The following is a 21,029-nucleotide window of genomic DNA, read 5'->3' as shown; positions in this document are numbered from 1 at the left end:
ACTAGTGTTAGCTACTTGGGCTTCAGATTAGTTCCACAGGTCAGCGCAACATCGAGAGCTGAAAGGCCAGTACTGCACTGTCATGATCTGTGTTCTCGAGGGCACAAATATGAGATGGGAGAGGAAAGACTTAGATGGGATTGGAGGAGAACATTTTTCACACGGAGGATGGTGCAGGCATGGAATGGGTTCCCAGGGGAAGTGCTGGAGAAAAGTACAATAACAACATGTAAAAGACATTTGGGCAGGTACATGGAGAGGAGAAGGTTTGAAGGGATATGGGTCAAGTGCAGGGAAACATGACTTGTTCAGGGACTCTGGTCAGCATGGACTAGTTGGACCCAAGGAACCGTTTTCATGCTGCATGGCTCTGTCTCCAGTTATTGGGTGAGGAGATAAGGCATGTGATAGACACTGTAGCAAGTCACAGTGATAGTGATTGTAGTCTGGAATGCAGTACATTTCAAATATGTGCAGGGGCTATCGGGAAGGGAGGAGGTTACAGAGACAGGAACTGTTATAGGAGTTACAAATTATTGAAGACACTGGTGCACAAGACATGCCACAGATACAGTGTTGCAGAGTAATGAGTCTTAGTACAACAGAACTTACAGTAGATTAGATTAGATTAGATTAGATTACTTACAGTGTGGAAACAGGCCCTTCGGCCCAACAAGTCCACACCGCCCCGCCGAAGCGCAACCCACCCATACCCCTACATTTACCCCTTACCTAACACTATGGGCAATTTAGCATGGCCAATTCACCTGACCTGCACATTTTTGGACTGTGGGAGGAAACTGGAACACCCGGAGGAAACCCACGCAGACACGGGGAGAATGTGCAAACTCCACACAGTCAGTCGCCTGAGGCGGGAATTGAACCCAGGTCTCTGGTGCTGTAAGGCAGCAGTGCTAACCACTGTGCCTCCGTGCCGCCCAGGGGTGGGGATTGAGCCTGAGGGGTGTGTGTACTGTGCTCCCCCTCCAGCACTGTATCTATGTCATGTCTTGTTAGCCGATGTTTGGAGCCCACTCTTGCTCTCTGCTCTGTGGGCTGTGAGTGATCTTACCTTATGCAGGATTTATTGAAGACTCCAGATCTCCCTTCCCTTTGTCTTTCTGGCTGACCAACTATATTCAATGTGGTGATGGACGGGACACCCAGCAGATGGGAAGTCTATTGAGTCAGGAACCTACTGGAGACAGAGAAATAGACAGAATGGGATGTTAGACGGATGAATTGAGGGTTACACATACAGAATGGCACTAAGTCACACAGAGATCTGGAAAATCCCAGTCTGCATCCTTAGCCTGTTCTGCCTCACCTCTCTGGAGTGGAGAATTCTGTTGGCTCAGGATCTGGAGTAGCTGCAAGAGTGAGAGACACTGACAGAGGTAGCAATTAGACCCACACAGTGAGGGATACCACATGGAGAGAGACTGAGTGATATCACAAGACTGCTTGAAGATGTCAGTATCAAATAATTGTGTAGGAAGAACGGGTTTTGCTTCAGTATGCACTGGCATTAACGATCAGGAATGAGCAACCTGTGAGCAGGTGAAGTGATGGCCGAGTGGTATTATTGCTAGAGCATGTCTCCCAAACCTCAGCTAATGTTCAGGGGAGACAGGTTTGAATCCCACCAACAGAAATGGGGGAAGTTTAAATCAATAATTAAAAACAACTTGCAATTACAAATTCATGAATAAGTATGAAACCATTGCTGATGTCCAAAATAATCTTTGTTCATCAAAAAGACACTGGTCCTTTAGAGAAGAACATCTGCCTATCCTCACGTGGTCTGCACGACATACCCACAATAAAGTGTTTGTCTCTCAATTTCCCTCTGAAATGGCCGAGCAAGTTACTCAACTCAAAGGCAGCTAGGGCTGGGCAAGAAAGGCTGGTCAGCCAGAGACACCCATATCCCACAAGTAAATAAAAACAATCCCATTGTACTGGGACCCGATGGAACCATGATGAGAACGGAGTGTTGGTAATTATGTTGGCAGGTTTATGGACAGATCTTTAAACTGATAGAGAGGATGCAGGGACAGGGTTCAAGTGAAAGGAGCTTTCCAAATTCAAAGAGAAAAAGTGAAGCATCAGAACAGCATGGGAATGTGACTGAAGTCAAGCAGACAGGAACAGGATGGAAAAACTTTAACTAAAACTGTACATCAGGTTTGTGACAGGAGATTATGGGAAAGATTAAATTATGTTTTATTTTGGAATGGACAAAGTATTTTCAATAAGGTAGATGGATTTGTGACACAGAGATAAATGGGATTTAGACACTAGAGAGACATGGTTACAGGACGAACAAAAGGTGGAACATAAATATTCAATGGTTCACAATCTTGCGGGGTCTAAGGCAGAATGGGAAAGGACGGTTGGGTAACGCTGACAGACATGGGTAACAAAGGCATTACAGAGAAAGTATTTGGCCACAGATCATGAAGTAGAATCTGTCTGAATGTAAATTCTGGCTACTACTTGCCAAGGTCACAAGCAGCAGAACAGTTTTAGCCACCGAACAGGATTTCCTTGCTCATCATTGCATTAAACCGGAACTGATTGGAATTTTTAACAAAGGCATTGAGATAATTTTGGGAAACTTCAATATTCGCATAATCTAGCACAATCACACTGACAAGAGTGATTTTCGAAGAGGAGAATTTTTTTTTCCCATCGGTGTTTCTTTGAATATCACATTGTGCAACTGGCGAGGGACGCAGCTATCTCAGAGCGACTGTTGTCTGATGAAGCTGAGTGAATGAGTAATGGAGAACAGAGAGATCCTCTGGGAAACTGGGATAAAGTGAAATTTAATTAATTCTAAAGCTTTAACATGAATCACAGAATGGACAAGACACAATGTGAAACAAAATAGCCCATTTACATGGGTTTGAGAGGAGGACTGACCAAGGGTTAACAGGATGAACAGACTAGAATGTGTGTCTGTAAGCAAACAGTTGAAAACACTTGAAGAATGGTGTACAACAATCAACAAAAGGACATTCCATTGAAACAGTCAAAACCTCAGCAAGAAATTTCCTGCTGTCCCTCACTCAGGACAAATGGATTTTATTAGATTATCAGGCTTAGAAGATCACCAAAAAGTACTAACAATTCTAAAGTGAGACAGTGTTTATGCAGTAATTGTTAGAGCGATTGTGAACTGTTTGCTAGCAGGAGGGGGGCAGTGAGAAGGGAAATCATTGTCAGGGTTTGATGAGATGATAGGAACAGGGACAGGTGAAGGTGCTGGAGGTGGTGAGAGTGTTACAGAGAGTGGTCAGGGCCTGAATGGTGTTACAAAGCCAGTATGGATTGCTGCAGCTGGAGGGGTTCACAGAGGAATGGAGGGACATATGTATTTAACTTATTCATTCATGGGATGTGGGTGTCACTACCAGAACCAGCATTCTTTGCCCCACTGCTAATTACCCAGAGGGCAGCTCCAAATCAGCCATATTGCTGTGGGCCTGGAGTAACATGACAGCCAGACCAGGTTAGAATGTCAGATGTCCTTCCCTAAAGGATGTAAGTGAACCAGATGTATTTCTCCTCCTGATCAGCAATGCTTTTATGGTGACCTCACCAGTGTCCACTACAACATGACATCCCAACTCCTACTCTCAATGCTGTGACCCATGAAGGAAACCATCCCAAACGCCTGCTTCACCAGCCTGTCTCCCTGTGACACCACTTTCAAAGAAATGTGTACCTGCATCTCTGGCTCGCTGACTGACAACACTACCCAGGGCCCGAACATTAACTGTACAATCCTGCCATGGCTTGTTTCACCAAAATGGAACACGTCACATTTATCTAATTAAACTCCATCTGCTATTCTTCAGCCCACTATCCCAGCAGGACTGTTCATCCTGTTTTATCATAGTTAACCTTCTTCACTGTCCAGTATATCACCAATTTTAGTGCCACCTACAAACGTATTTACCAGGAAACTAATATTCTCAGCCAAATCAATTATTCAAATGACAAACACCCTCAGTCAGAAAAACAAAATGTCTCCAACTACCCTCTGTCTCCGACCTTGAGGTAAATTGTATATCCAGTTGACTAGCTCCTCCTGGATGCCGTATCCTTTTACCTTGATCAGAACATCTTACCCAGTTTTCCATACGGAACGTAGAACATAAAACAGTACAGTATAAGGCCCTTGAGCCCTCAATGTTCTGCCGACCTTTTATCCTCCTCCAAGATCAAACTAACCTATATACATTTCATTTTGCACTATCATCCATGTGCCTTTCCAAGAGTCTATTAAATGCCCCTAATGTATCTAACTCTACTACCTCCACTGCAGTACATTCGACACACCCACCACTCTGTGGAGAACCAAACTCTGAAATCTCACCTTAGCCTTCTTCCAGTGACCTTAATATTATACTCCCTTCTGATAGCCATTTCTGCCATGGGGGAAAAAATAATCACAGTTCACTGTGTCTGCACGTCTTATTATCTTGTTCACCTCTACCAAGACGTCCCTCATCCTTCTTCACTCCAATGAGGAAAGCCTTACCTCCCTCAACCTTTCTTCATAAGAAATGCCTCCAGTACAGGCAGCATCCTTGTAAATCTTCTTTTTACCATCTCTAAAGCTTCCAAATCCTTCCTGTAATGAGAGAACCAGAACTGAATGTAATATCAAAGTGTGGTCTAAGCAGAGCTCCATAGAGCTGCAGCATAGCCTCACGGCTCTGAAACTCAATCCCCCAGCTAATGAAAGCCAACACAACGTATTCCTTCTTAACAACCCTATCTGCCTGTGTGGCAACTTTGAGGGATCTATGGCCGTGGAACCAAACATCCCACTGTTACTCCACACTGCCAAGAATCCTACTTTTAACCCAATATTCTAAATTCAAGATCGACCTTCCAAAACGAATCACTTCACACTTTTCCAGGTTGAACTCTTTCTGCCACCTCTCAGCCCAGCTCCCCATCATGTCAATGCCCCGTTGCAACCAGCAACAGATCTCCACACTACCCACCACTCCAACAATCTTTGTGTCATTGGCAAACTTACTAACCCAATCTTCCACTCCCACATCCAAGTCATTTATAAAAATCACAAAGAGCATGGTTCCGGGAACTGATCCCTGCAGAACACGACTGGTCACCGAACTCCAGGCTGAATGTTTTCCATCTAACATCACCCTCTGTCTTCTATAGGCCAGGAATTCTGCATCCAGACAGATAGGTTTCCCTGTATCCCATGCCTCCGCACTCTCTGAATAGTTAGAGGTAATGAGGTGCTGTATGAAAGGATGGAGAAGTGCTGTGGGGACTGGAGAAGGTTGCAGTGATATCATGTGTTGGAGAGGCTGGAGGGTAGATCAGTAAGGGCTGGATGTTACAGACAGAGTGGGTTGTACGTGCTGGACAGGATGACAGACATAAGGATTTTTGTAGCGTTTTGGGGATAGTGGACACAACACTAAGTGTCAAAGTCATTTTAGAAAGAGATAAGGAGAGTGCAGAAGTGAAGGTGCCAAATTTGGGGAAGCCCCTAATCATTAGAATGTTACTGTCACTGGGCATTATCATTATCACGGGACAGGATCTGGCAAACACAGACTGGGAGGAACTATTTGCAGTTGGGTTCATATTCGGATAAAGGAAGAAAGTTAAAGTGATACAGTGAGAATTCAGGGCTAGTGTGCTCCCAGAAGAGAAGAGTGAAAGACAAAGACAGTAACTCCAGTGAATACTGGTCAAGCGATATCGTGAGCTGGATAAAGTAAGGACAGTGCGATGAAAACAGGGGAAGCACTTCAAAAGTATAGAGAGTGCAAGGGGTCCTTAAAAATGAGGAGCAAAGAATGGGCTTGAAATACCCTTGGGAGATACTGTTAAGAAAAGGCCACAAGGTATTTTATCAATACAGTTAGAGGAAGAAGATTACTAGTTAAATAGTTGCGCCTATTAGAAACCAAAGGAATAATCTGTGCATGGAGCCAGAGGAAGTAGGTGAGGTCTTCAATGAATACTTCCCATCTGTATTCACACAGGAGAAAGAATTTTAGCCGGGGATTTCAGTTAGGATGATGAGGTTCTACAACATGGTAAGATCAATAAGGAGCAAGTATTAAATGTCTTCACAGGCATAAAGGTGGAGCAATCCCCAGAGCCCAAAGAAATGTATCCCAGGCTGCTATGGGATGTAAGGGAGGAGACTGCTGGGGCCCTGGTGGATATATTTAATACTTTGCTGGACACAGGTGAAGTGTCGAATGACTGGGGGATATCTAATGTGGGTCCTTTGTTCAGGAAGGGTAGCAGGGATAGGCCAGGTAATTACAGAGCAGATAGTCTGACAGCAGGGGGAGGGCAATTTCTGGGAACAATTCTGAGGATGAATCAACACTTGAAAAGGCAGGGATTAACTCGGCTGAGTCATCACGGATTTGGCAGAGGAAGATACTGTCTGAGGAATTCAGTTGCGTGTTTTTTTAAATGATCTCTCAAAATATTGATGAGGGCAGTGCAGATGATGTGGTTTACGTGGACCTGAATAAGGGCTTTGACAAGGTCCCACATGGAAGGCTGGTCCAAAAGGGAAGAGCCACTGGGATTCAAGGCAAGTTGGTAAATTGGATACAAAATTCGTGGATAAATCTCTTCGTGTTTGAAATTCTTTCACCAGCGGGTGTACCACAGGTATCTGTGCAGGAACCATTGCTGGTTAGTCTGTCGAATAATAACTTCGATGTGAAAGCAAAGGTTATCATTGATAGGTTTGCAGACGATATGAAAGATGAAGATGTTGTTCACAGTGAGGGGGATAGTCTCTCGCTACAGTCTGATGACCATCAGATGATAATCTGAGCAGAGTTTAGTTCTGATCAATGTGAGGTCATACCCTGTGGGAGGTATGATAAGCGAAGGGCAGACATAATGAATGGTTGGTTCTTGCCGACTATTAAGGAACACAGGGACCTGAGTGGACAATCCAAATATCCCTAAAGGTGTCAGGACAGGTGGACTGGGTAGGGAAGGCACCTGAACTGGGAGCAGGAGGGGGACCCATATCCTGGTGGGGCGAATTGTTAGAGCTGCTTGAGAGGATATAATCTAATCTGGCAGGGTGTTGGACCTTAAACACTCGTAAGGTCAGAAAGAAGATTGAGACTGTTGCACAAGTTAAAGACAGCAATTTCAACAGACAAGGCAGGCAAGAACATAGCAGAGAATAGGGGAAAACCGATGATTAAACTGCATTTATTTCAGTGCAAGGGGCCAGACAGCTAAGGAAGATGAACTCAGAACATGGATTTGAACATGGGACTGGGATATTATAGTTATTACAGAAACACAGCTGAGGGAGGGACAGGACTGGCAACTCATTGTTTCAAGGTAGAGGGACTGCAGGAAGCATCGAAGGGGAGGCAAGACAGGATGTGTGGTGGTGGGCTTCGATTGCAAGAATAATCACAGCAGTACGTCGAGAGGATATTCCTGTGGGATTGCCCAGTGAAGCTATGTTAGTGGAACAGAGAAATAAGAATGGGTCATCACTCTGACACAATTGTCCTATTGACCCCGAATAATCCGTGGCAGACTGAGAAACAAATATTTCAGGAGATCGCAAATATCGATCACAATAATAGGGCTGTTCTGGCAGGGGTTTTTAAACTTTCCAAACTGAGACTGGGACTGCCAGTGTTCAGCATTTGCAAGGGAGGAATTTGGTAATTGCGTTCCAGAAAACTCCCAATCAATATATAAATGGACTGAAAAGAGAAACGGGCAAAACCTGACCTCCACTTGGGAAACAAGGTAGGGAAAGGGACTGAGGCAGTTGTATGAGTTTGAAAATGGCTATGGAAAAGGACAGGCCTGGTCCACAAGTTCAAATTGTAAAATGGGGCCAGACTAATATTGACCGTATCAGCCAGGAACTTTCAAAAGGTGATTGGAGAGTCTATTTACAGGGAAAGCGAAATCTGGCAAATGAGAATATATTAAAAGTGAGATAAATTGAGCCTTCAGTGCCAGCATTTTCCTGTTTGTGTGCAGGTCAATGCTGACAGCATTCGGAAACACTGACTGTCTGTTGAGAGTCTGGTCAAGGAAAAGGGGGCACATGTCAGCTGGATCCAGGGAATCCACGAGGATCACAGGGGCTGTAGGAATACACTTTGGGTGGAAATCAGGAATGCAGAAAGGGTACATGAAATAGCCTCGGCAGAGAAGCATAAGGAGAATCCAAAAGTGGTTGTATAAATATATTAAGTGTAAAAGAGAAACTCGAGACAAAATAAGGGCCCTTAAAGATCAATGAGGCCATCGATGTGTGGAACTGCAGCATATTTCCTAAGACCCTAAACAATTTTTTCACTCCAGAACTTACTGTGGAGAAAGACTGGGGAATTCAGGGAACAAGAGTAATATGTTAGACCGCAAATGGAGTTCTCTGCAATTCCAGTCACCCTGCTATAGGAATGACGTTGTGAAATTTGAATTTGCTCAGAAAAGATTTACAAGATATTGCCCGGGTTGTTGCTGAATAAGCTGGGGTTACTGTCACTGGAGAATCAGAGACTGAGGGGTGACCTGACAGAGGTTTATATAAACATGAGGGGTATGGATTGCGTAAACTTTCAAGGTCTTTTTCCAGGGGTTCGAGAGTCCAAACCTAGAGGGCATAGGTTTAAGGTTAGAGGGGAAAGATTTCAAAGGGACTGAAGGGACAGCTTTTTCAATCACATGGTGATACGTGTATGGAATGAGCTGAGAGAGAAAGTAACATAGACAAATACAATTATAACATTTAAAAGGTATCTGGTTGGGTATATCAATAACAAGTGTTTTGAGGTACTTAGGCCAAATGCTGATAAATGGGATGGATACATTTAGATCTTCTGGTCAGCATGGATGAGTTGGACCGAAGGCTCTGCTTCCATGGTATTTATCTCTATGACTTGAAAAGAGGGCATATTATAGAAGAGGTGGTGCTGGAGGTTTTAAAACACAAAGGTATGGACAGCACCACGACCTCATTAAGTGTATCATAGGACATTGTGGGATGCTAGGCAAGAAATTGTGGAGCACCGAGCAAAAGTATTTGTGCAATTGACAGCCAAGTGTGATGTGCTGGAAGACTGGAGGGTGGAATCGTGGACTGTGAAGGAGGTTTGCTAAAATGGATCTTGATAATATGGCTGAATGGGCTGAAAAACCATGGATGGAATTAAATCTGAATAAACGCGAGGTAGTGCACTTGGTAAAACAAACAAGGGTAGAGCTTATACAATTAATGTTCGGGCCTCGGTTAGTGTTTTAGAGCAGAGGGATCTCCGGGTTCAGGTACATAATTCTTGAAGTTTACATCACAGGATGGACAAGGCACTGCTTGGCATGCCTGACTATTGCTCAGTCCATTGAGTGTAGGATTTGGGACATCATGTTGAGATTGCACAGATATTGGTGTGGCCTGTTCTGCAGTACTCTGTCCAGTTCTGGTCGCCCAGTTATTGTGAGGATATTATTAAGCTGCAGGGGTTTCAAAAGAGATTTACCAGGATGTGGCTGGGTATGGAAGTCTTGAGTTCTGAAAAAAAGCCTATCCAGCCAGTCTTTTTTCACTGGAGCCTGGAGGATGAGAGATGGCCTGATGGAAATTTATGAAAGAGTTGAGGGATATAGATAGAGTTAATAGCAGTTGCCTTTTCCTCAGGATGGGGGAGTCTCAAGTGGAAGGGCCACATTTTTAAGGTGAGAAGAGGGATATGTTAAAAAAAAAGACATGGGGGCTAATTGTTACACAGAAGGTGGTTTGTGAGTGGGATAAACTTCCTGAGGAAGGGGGGAATGTGGGTACAAATACAATGTTTAAAACACATTTGATTAAGTACAGAAATAGGGAGGGGTTAGAGGGATATGGGCCAGCAACAGGCAGCTGGGATGTGTTTAGTTTTAGGTTACGTTTGGTACCAACTGAAGGGTCAGTCTCCATGCTGTATCGTTCTATGACAAGAATATATTTTATTCCATTATTTATGAAAGGCTGCAATGGAAAGCCAGGGAACTTAAGACCAATTAGCCCAACGTCAGTGGTGGGTAAGTTGTGAAAGTGATTCTGCCAGACAGGGGTCACATTCATTTGGAAAAGCAAAGATTGATGAAAGATAGTCAGCAGGGCATGGTGCAGACAAAGTCAGGGCTCACTAACTTGATTGTTTTCGTAGAAGTGGTGACCATACATTGTCTACACCAACGCCAGAAGGGCCTTTGACAGGGTTTAGCTTAATATACTGGTTAGTAAGGTTAGATCACATGGGATCAGGGAGAGCTCGCCAACTGGATACAAAATTGGCTTCACAGTAGGAGACAGAGGGAGGTGGGAGAGGGTTGTTGTTCAGACTGTAAACCTGTGACGAGCGGTGTGCCATAAGGATGAGGGCTGGGTCCACTGATGTGAATCATCTACATAAACGATTTGGTTGAGAATAGAGGAGCCATTGTTTGTAATTTTATGGATGATCAAATTAATGGTGTAGTGGGCAGTAAATAGGGTTATCAAAGGGGATCTCATCCAAGGGGGGCAGTGGACCAAGGAATGAAAGATTGAGTTGAATTCAGATGTTGGATTTTGTTAAGACAAACCAGGCAGGACTAACATAGTCAATGGCAGGGCCCTGGGCAGTGTTGTCGAACAGAGAGAGACCAAGGGCTACAGTTACATTGTTCCTTGGAAGTGGCATCACAGGAGAAAGCAGCATTTGGTACACTTTCCCTCATTGGCCTGCACTTTGCTATATGAGTTGGAGATATTTGTAACATTGTCCAAAATATTTCCCTTGGGCAGAGGAGGCTATGGGGTGAACTTATCAAGGTTTACAAAATCTTGCGGGCCCTGAGTAAGGTGAATAGCCAAGGGTAGGTGAGTCCAAAACTAGAGGGCATAAATGGGAGGAGTGAGAGCAAGGATTTAAAGAGGGAGCGGAGGGCCAACATTATCCACAGAGTGTGATGCATAGACAGAACGAATTGCCAGGGGCACATGGAGAAACAAGAACAATTGCAACATGGTAAAGACATTTGGGCAGCTACATGGAGAGGGAAAGGTTTGAATGGATATGGGCCAAACACAGGCTGAAGCGATTTGTTCAGTTTGGTAATCCTGGTCAGCACGGCTTATTCGGACCATAAGTTCTGTTTCCGTGCCTCATGACTCGGTCTCCAGTTGTTGGAGGAGGAGACTACTGAGATAAGGCATGGTGTAGACACTGAAGCAAGTTACAGAGACAGGGATGGTAGGCTGGAATGCAGTACATTTCAAATATGTGGAGGGACGAAAGGGAAGGGAGGAGGTTACAGGGACTGGAACGGATGTAGGAGTTACACACTGTTGAAGACACTGGTCAAGGATACATGACATAGAGACATGACATAGAGAGGGAGCGCAGAACAGAATGACCCCAGGCAGCAGTCCCACCCTCTCGTGGGAGGCCTGCTTTCCTCTCTATTATGCTGATGCTCACTAAGACAGCACAGCCCTGGATCGATAACTGTGACACTCCCGATGCTGACTCAGTACAAAGTAAGTTAAAGTAGGGGCAGTGATTGAGCCTGGGGTGTGTCTGTACTGTGCTCCCCCTCCAGCACTGTATCGATGTCATGTCTTGTTAACCGATGTTTGGAGCCCTCTCATTGCTCCCTGCTCTGTGCACTGTGAGTGACCTTACCTCACTGCAGATTTATTGTAGACTCCAGATTTCCCTGCACTTTGTCTCTCTGGCTGACCAAACATCTTCAATGTCGTCATGGACGAAACACCCAGCAGCTGGGACTTCCACTGAGTCAGTAACTTCCTGAGTACGTATAGGAGACTGAAAGATAGATAGAATAGGAAATTAGACAGAAGCAGTGAGGGTTACACAGGGAGAATGATACTGTGTCCCACAGATATCTGGAAAATCCCAGTCTCCATTCCTGGCCTGCGCTGTTGTATCCCTCTGGAGTGGACAATCCTGTTGGCTCAGGATGTGGAGTAGCTGCAAGAGTGAGAGATGCTGACAGAGGCAGCAATTAGATCCACACAGTGAGAGATACCACATAGAGAGAGACTGAGTGATATCATCAGAGTGCAGGATGATTTTAGGATGAAACAAGTGTGTAGGAAGAACGGGTTTAGCTTCATAATGTATCTGTGCTCAGGGTTGAGCAACCTGTGAGCAGGTGACGTGCTGGCTTGGTATTATTGCGAGAGCATGTATGCCAAACCTCAGTGAATGTTCTGTGGAGGCAGGTTTAAATCCCACCATCAGAAATGGAGAAACTTGAAATCAATAACTAAAACAAATGGTAATTAACAATCCGTAAATACGTATGAAAACATTGCTGATGTACAAAGAAAAGCCCAAACACTTGTCTTTTAGAGAAGGACATCTGCCCATCCTCATGTGGTCTGCAAGACATACCCACAGAAAAGTGTTTGCCTCTCAATTACACTCTGAAATGGCCGAACAAGTTACTCAGCTCAAGGGCAGCTAGGGCTGAGCAAGAAAGGCTGGTCAGCCAGAGACACCCACATCCCATACCTGTTTTAATAAATAATCCATTAGGATGGTCCCAGTGGAACTGTGCTGTGACCAGTGTCCTGACCGATCATGTCAGTAGGTTTATGGACAGGGCTTTAAACTGACAGAGAAGATGCAGGGACAGGGTTCAGGTGAAAGGAGATTTCCAAATCCAACGGGATAAGGTGAAGTATGGGAGCAACATGGGAATGTGACTGAAGACAAGCAGAAAGGAACAGGATGGGACAGAGTTTAACTAAAACTGTAGATCAGCAAATAGATTTGTGACAGAAAATTGTGGGAAAGAGTAAATTATGTTTTTTTTTGGAATGGATAATGTCTCTTCAAAAAAGTAGATTCATTTGTGACACAGAGATAAAAGAGATTTAGACACCAGAGAGACGTGGTTACAGGGCGAACAAAAGGTGGACATAAATATTCAATGGATCACAACCTTATGGAAATTCAGGCAAAATGGGTAACGCTAACAATAATGGATTACAAATTACAGAGAAAACGTTTGACCTCAGATCATGAAGTAGAGTCAGTTTGAATGTAAATTCTGGCTACTACTTGCCAAGGACACAAGCAGCAGAACAGTTTTAGCCACTGAACAGCATTTCATTGCTCATCCCTGTATTAAACAGGAACTCATTGGAATATTTTAACAAACACATTATGATAATTTTGGGAAACTTCAATATTGCCATAATCTGGGACAGTCACACTGACAACAGTGATATTGGAAGAGGAGCTCAGAGAACTTTTTTCAGTGTTGCTTTGAATAAGATTGTGCAACTGGCTAGGGACATAACTATCTCAGAGCGATCGTTGTGTGATGAAACTTAGTGAATAAGTAATATCACCTGGAGAGATCCTTCAGGAAATTGTGATAAAGTGCAGTTTAAAGAAATATAAAGTTTTAAAGTGAATCACAGAAAGGACACGCTACAACTAGAAATGAAAACAGCCAATTACATGGGTTTAAGAGGAGAACGGACTAAGGTAAACAGGCTAAACAGACTGAAACATGTGCCTGTAAATGAACAGTGGAAATCATTTGAAGGAACAGTGTAAATCACTCAACAAAAGGACATTCCATTGAAGCAGACAGCACGAAATTCCCACCGGCCACTCACTCAGGACAAAATGTATCATATTAGATTATGAGGATGAGAAGATCATCACAAAGTACTTAAAATCTTAAAATGAGAGCGTGTTGAAGGAGTAAGTGTTAAAGGGATTGCAAAGGGTCTGCTAGCAGGGGGAAGGCAATGGGAAGGGGAATCATTGTCAGGGTTTATTGTCACAAAAGGAACAGGGAGAGGTGAAGGTGCTGGAGGTGGTGAGAGTGTTACAGAGAGTGGTCAGGGCCTGAACGATGTTACAAAGCCAGTCTGAATTGCTGCAGCTGGAGGGGTTTGCAGAGGTAGGGAGGGACATATGTATTTTTATTTATTCATTCATGGGATGTGGGTGTCACTGCTAATTACCCAGAGGACAGCTCAGAGTCAGTCATATTGCAGTGGGTCTGGAGTCACATGTCGGCCAAACCAGGTTAGAATGTCAGATGTCCTTCCCTAAAGGAGGTCAGTGAACCAGATGAGTTCTTCCCACTGATCAACAATGCTTTTATGGTGGTCTGACCAATATCTTGTACAAAATTACATCCCAACACACACTCTTAATGCTCTGCCCAATGAAGGAAACCACCCCAAACACCTGCTTCACCAGCCTGTCTACCTGTGACACCACTGTCAAAGAACTGTGTACCTGGGTCACTGACTGACAACACGACCCAGGGCTCTAACATTAACTGTACAAGTCCCACCCTGGTTTGTTTCACCAAAATGGAACACTTCAAATTTATCTAATTAAACTCCATCTGCTATTCTTCAGCCCACTATCCCAGCAGTGCTGTTCATCCTGTTGTATCACAGATAACCTTCATCACTGTCCACTTTACCACCAATTCCAGTGTCAACCAAAAAACTGACTTAATGGGAAACCAATATTCCCATCCAAACCATTTATCCAAATGACAAACAACAGTGGACCCACTCCACCGCTGGTCACATGCCTCCTGTCAGAAAAACAGCATGTCCCCCATCACCCTCTGTCTCCTACCATCAAGCCCAATTTTCAGTCCAGTTGACTAGCTCCTCCTGAATGCCGTATCCTTTTACACTGATCTGAGCTTATTACCAAGTTTAAGATACTACAGGTAGAACGCAGAACAGTACAGAACAAGACCCTTTGGCCATGGTCACATGCCAATCCTTTATCCGACCGTAAGATAAAAAAAGAGTGGCAGATAAAGTTTAATTCAGATAAATGCGAGGTGCTCCATTTTAGGAAAGTACATCTTAACAGGACTCAAACACTTAATGGTAAGGTCCTAGGGAGTGTTGCTGAACAAAGAGACCTTGGTGTCCAGGTTCATAGCACCTTGAAAGTGAAGTCGCAAGTAGATAGGATAGTGAAGAGGGTGTTTGGTATGCTTTCCTTTATTGGTCAGAGTACCAAGTACAGGAGTTGGGAGGTCATGTTGCGACTGTACAGCACATTAGTTAGGCCATTGTTGGAATATTGCGTGCGATTTTGGTCTCCTTATATCAGAAAGGTGTTGGGAAACTTGAAAGGGTTCAGAAAAGATTTACAAGAATGCTGCCAGGGTTAGAGGATTTGAGCTACAGGGAGAGTGTCAGAGGCTGAGGGGTGACCTTATAGAGGTTTACAAAATTATGAGGGGCATGGATAGGGTAAATAAACAAAGTATTTTGCCATGGGGTGGGGGAGTCCAGAACTAGAGTGCATAGGTTTAGGGTGAGAGGGGAAAGATATGAAAGAGACCAAAGGGGCAACTTTTTCACGCAGAGGGCGGTATGTGTATGGAATGAGCGGCCAGAAGAAGTGGTGGAGGCTGGTACAATGGCAACATTGAAGAGGTATTTGGATGTGTATATGAATTGGAGGGGTTTGGAGGGATATGGGCCGAGTGCTGGCAGGTGGAACTAGATTGGGTTGGGACATCTGGTGGGCATGGACGGGTTGGACCGAAGTGTCTGTTTCCGTGCTGTGCATCTCTATGACTCTAACTTCCATATCCTTCATTTTATTATCATCCATGTGCCTATCCAGAAGGATATTAAATGTCCCTAATGCATCTAATTTTACTGCCACCGCTGGCAGTGCGTTCCAGATTCACCACTTCATATGGAACGAGCCTACCTCTGAGATCTCCGCTTAACCATCTGCTAATCACCCGAAAATTATACCCCCTTGTCATAGCTATTTATGTCAGGGTAAAAAAATCTCTCTCTATTCGCTCTATGACTCTCATCACCTTGTTCACCTCTACCAAGTCACCCCTCACTCTTCTTCATTCCAATGAGAAAAGACTTAGCTCCCTCAACCTTTCTTCATAAGACATGCTCTCCAGTCCAGGTAGCATCCTGGTAAATCTCCTCTTTACCCTCTCTAAAGCTTCCACATCCTTCCTGTAATGAAGGGACCAGAACTGAACACAATATTCCAAGTGGGGTCGAACTAGGGCTCTATAGAGCTGCATCATAACCTCACAACTTTAAAACTCAATTCTCAAACTAATGAAATCCAACACAATATATTCCTTCTTAACAAGCCAATCAGCTTGGGTGGCAACCTTGAGGGATCTATGGATTTGGAACCAGAGATCCCTCTGTTCCTTCACACTGCCAAAGATCCTACCTTTAACCCTGTATCCTGCATTCAAATTCAATCTTCAAAATGAATGACTCCACACTTTTCCAAATTGAACTCCATCTGCCACTTCTCCGCCCAACTCTACATCCTGTCATTGCACCATTGCAACCTACAACAGCCCTCCACACTATCCACCACTCCACCAACCTTCACGTCATTGGCAAACTTACTAACCAACTCTTCTACTCACACATCCAACTTATTCATAAAATCACAAAGAGCAGAGATCCTGTAACAACTGCCTGCAGAAAACCACAGGTCACTCAGCTCCAGGATGAGTTGTTTCTAACTATCATCACCCTCTATCTTCTGTGGGCCAGTAATCCCGTATCCAGACAGACAGGTTTCCCTGTATCCCATGTCTCCATACTTTCTGAATGAGCCATAAAGGTGTTTCATCACATTCTCAAAAGATTCAAGAAGATATGAAAGGCATAACCTGCCCCTTACAAAACCATGCTTACTACCTCTAATCAAACTATGGTTTCCTAAGGAATAATAAATCCTGTCTCTCAGAGTCCTCTCCAATAATCTGCACACCACAGACACAAGACTGACAGGTGTGCAATTCCCAGAATTATCCCTATTCACTTTCCTGAACAAGGGAATAATATTTTCCTGCCTCCAATCATCTAGTCCAACTCCAGTGGACAGTGAGGGCGCAAAGGTCATCACCAGGTGCACAGCAATCCATTCCCTCGTTTCGTGTACTAACTTTGGACGCATCTCGTCTGGTTCAGCGACGTATCTATCCTTATCTTTTACGAAATTCTCAGCACATCCTCCTTCTTAACATCCACCTGTTCACGTACATCAGCCTGTTTCACGCTGTCCTCACAAACGACAAGACCCTTCTCAGCAGTGAATACTGAGACATAGTATTCATTAAGGACCTCTCATTAAGGAGCTCCTTTCTCTCAGAATCTCCTCCAACAACTTCCCCATCACTGGGCTCACGGGGCTGTAATTTCCTGGCTTTTCCCTGCAGCCCTTAAGTGATGGAACAGCATTAGCAACCCTTCCGACACGTTACTGTGTCTGTTGATAATATAAATATCTCTGTTAGGGACACTGCAATCTCTTCCTGAGCTTCCCACAAAATTCGAGCACAGACCTAATGAGCTACTGAGGATTGATCTACCTTTATTTGTTGTAAGATTCCAGCACTTTCTCTTCGCTGGTGAGGATTCTTTCCAAGACATCACTATTTATTTCCCCAAGTTCCCGAGCTTCCATGTCTTTCGCCACAGTAAATACTGACAAGACTATTTTGTCTAATATCTCACTCATCCCCTCTGGTTCCACACTTGGGTGACCTTATTGATCTTTAAGGGGCCCTATTCTCTACCAAGTTACTCCTTAGCCCTTATTGAAACTTGTGTAAAGGTTTCTGATAATTCAAATACACCATATCCCCTATACCACTACACCCCTCCTACACCCTTACAATTCTGCCATTTATATTCACACCAACAAATTAAATCCAACAGGCTCAAAAACAAATTCTCTGTTATCAAATGTGTTTCTAAGTGGCCAGTTATTGTATATTGTCATATCCTTTCTAACAATTTCAGCATGCTGGGTCAGATGCTGGGAAGTTAGAAAACTTAACAGTGCAGCACAGAAACAGGCCATTCGGCCCACCACGTCTATGCTGTCTAAGATACTATTCTAACTCATACCATCTGCCTGCACATGGTCCATATCCCTCTATTCTCTACCTGTTCATGTTTCTGTCTAAATCCCACTTGAAACCTTTACTCACATTTCTGCTTCTACGACCTCCCTCAGTAAAATCCACTCTACGTTAAAAAAACTTGCCTCACACATCTCGTTTAAACTTCCTCTTTCTCACCTTAAACCTATGCACTCTTGCATTTGAAACTTACACACTGGAAAAGAGATTCTGATTATCTACATTATCTAACCCTGTTCCAAATGTTATATTACTGTACCTGGTCACCTGTCAGCCTCTTATACTCTCATTAAACAATCCAACTTTATTTAATTTCCTCTTTCACCAAACACACTCTTAAAAACCCTAACACAGGCAACGTGCTGATAAACCCCTTTTGTCCCCTCTCCAAAGCCTCTACATCCTTCCTATTGTGTGGAGATGAGACCAGCACCCAGTACTCCAAATGTGGCCAAACGACCATTTGATACAAATACAACATCAGATGCAAACCACTATACCCAATGTTGTGACTGATGAAGGTCAGTGCTCCATTTGCTTTCTGTCCCATCTGAAACACTTCTGTTGCCATTTTCTGGGAGTTACTGACTTGCACCAAGATCCTTCTGTATATCAATATCCATTAGTATGATAACTTTCTTCTTGAATTTGACATCATCTCACACTTGTCCAGATTAAACTCAATTTGCCATTTCTGTCTATCTCTCCAACTGTTCTGTCACCTCCTGCAGATTTTAGTTAATCAGGGAAACAAGGGTTTTGTGGAAAAGGCAGGAAAGTAGAGTTGAACAGCCATGATCTGATTGAAGGACACAGCATACTCAATGGGCCAAATGGCCTCATTCCCCTCCTAAATCTCAAGGTCTGAGCACAAACTCAAAATGTCCTGCATAATATTATGTGTCTCTGCTCACAAAACACCTTTATAATGGGATTCTTGGATATTTATTTGATCTACAGTATTTGATCTACAAATATGATATGATAGAAAACTATCTCACATACAATCCAGGATTCTATCCGTTACAGCACTGATACCCATTGCTGTATGAGTCGGCATGGAGACCACTGTCACACACAGCTACTGTACTGCCCTTGCTACAAGTACATTCAGTGTCCTGACTGTAACCATATTGACATTCCCATCACTGTCTGGTGCCTGCAAAAGAATTCCTGCTAACGGTTGCTGCTGTTTGCTTATTCTCAGTTACACTTTTATATTCAGATCCACATGACTGTCTCATTAATGCATTAATCTCATCCTTCCTTCACAACTTGTTGGCTTTTTGCCTAGTCTGCCTATTGGGACTAGATTGGGTTGGAATATCTGCTCAGCATGGATGGGTTGGACCGAAGGGTCGGTTTCCATGCTGTACATCTCTCTGACTCTATCCCAACAACCCTTCAGTACTCACGTCCCAGCGATGGTCATTATGCAGCTAAATCACCGGAATGACAGTTCCATCATATCTGATCACTGTCATTCCTTCTCCCTTATGGCGATTACAGGGAGTCATTCCTCGGTAGTGGGGAGTTGAACAGATGTGTAGAGGTTACAGAGATAGGGAGGCTTACAGGGACTCGAGGATGCTAGAGTTAAACAGAGTTACATCTGGTCAAGAATGTCAGTGGGACAAAGCAGTTTGGGGATTAAAGGAATTTTCAGAGATAGAGGGAACTGGATTAGATCCCGGAGATAAGGATAGGGATGGAGAAAGGAAGAGGTAGGCAGACGAAGAGGCACAAACAGGGAGCTGTTTCATCTCGGAGATTATTGTGTATACTAACAGAGATATGGAAGGTTGACGTGACTGAGGACATTTACAGATATAAGGCGGCTTCTAGGGTCTGGAGGCTACAGAGATAGGAAGGCAATGGAAAATGCCAGGTTACTGGGTTGGAGACAGTTACACAGATGGGGAGGGTTGCACAAACTGAAAGAGGTTCCTGTGGTCGCGAGGGGTATGGTGTCAGGAATGAGGATGAAATTTAACAAGATAAAGATCAAAGAATTGGAGAAGGATAAGGAGATTAGAAATTTTTCACAGCTAAGGAAGGGTTGTAGGAGCTGGAGAAGATTACATAGGTAGGGACCGATGGAGAGGTTAAAGACAAATACATTGACATGGAATATTGGTAGGAGGAGCTTACAAGGATAGACAGGGCTGTCAGGGTTTACAGGGATGAAGGAATTTAGTATCTACTGGAGGAGCTTGGGATTAATGTGTTAGGGACTGGAGAACCTGACAGAGACAAAGACAGAGGTGTGGTGTGGACTAGAGGAGATTCCAAACCGAGGAAGGATTATCAGGACTGGAGAATATTACAGAGATCACGAATAAAGCATGGGTCAGGATTGATGCCTGCGATCCGTTGTGCTGTTGCATTGAGGACCAGTACAGCAGAGGTGAAAGCAGGACCCTCACAAGATGGTGGGAATGAAGCCTAGAATGTTGCTTTCCCACCTCTGTATCGATGTCCGCTCTTCCAGGTCTGAATATAGAAGTCTACTACCTCCACCCTGTGCTGTTTACTGTGAGTGATCTTACTGGCTGTATGATGTACTGAAGGCTCCAGATCTCCCTCTCTCTGGCTGATTAACCAGCTTCAATGAGGTGATGGATGAGACAGAAGTTAGGAACATCCTGATTACCTGCATGAGACAGAATGGGAAATTAGATTGATGCAATGAGATTAACTCATGCAGCGTGGAACTGAGTCCAGCAGAGATCTTAAAAATCCCAGCCTCCATCCTTTGCCTGTGCTGCTGCGTCTCTCTGGAGTGGACAATTCTGTTGAGTCAGGATCTCAGACCATCTGTAAGAGGGAGAAATGCTGTTAGGACAGAACATAGACCGACACAGCAAGGGATACCACATGGAGAGATACTGAGTGATATCACATTATTAGACACTGTATTAACAGGGAATTGTTTGAATTTGTAACAAAGGCACTGGGATAATTGAGGGGATACAACCTTCCTATCACATCACAGAAGAGGCTGACTCTCTGCCACTCTCAGTGGGGGGTGG

General features: G+C 44.0%; 1 long non-coding RNA gene across 1 annotated transcript in view; it reads right to left on the bottom strand.

The window, feature by feature from the left end:
* The window catches only part of LOC140453314 (uncharacterized), a 55,735-nt gene that overhangs the window by 9,990 nt on the left and 24,716 nt on the right, over window positions 1-21,029 (bottom strand). Inside the window, exons 3-5 of the long non-coding RNA XR_011952348.1 lie at window positions 20,651-20,814; window positions 11,724-11,867; window positions 1,073-1,198 (exon numbers count right to left, since the gene is read on the bottom strand). This is a non-coding gene — a long non-coding RNA (uncharacterized lncRNA). The remainder of the gene's footprint in view (window positions 1-1,072; window positions 1,199-11,723; window positions 11,868-20,650; window positions 20,815-21,029) is intronic.

This window comes from Chiloscyllium punctatum, chromosome 27 (assembly GCF_047496795.1).
Source record: "Chiloscyllium punctatum isolate Juve2018m chromosome 27, sChiPun1.3, whole genome shotgun sequence".
NCBI lineage: Eukaryota > Metazoa > Chordata > Chondrichthyes > Orectolobiformes > Hemiscylliidae > Chiloscyllium > Chiloscyllium punctatum.
Note: the sequence above shows the minus strand (reverse complement) of the source record. Positions and strands in the feature narration are given on the sequence as shown.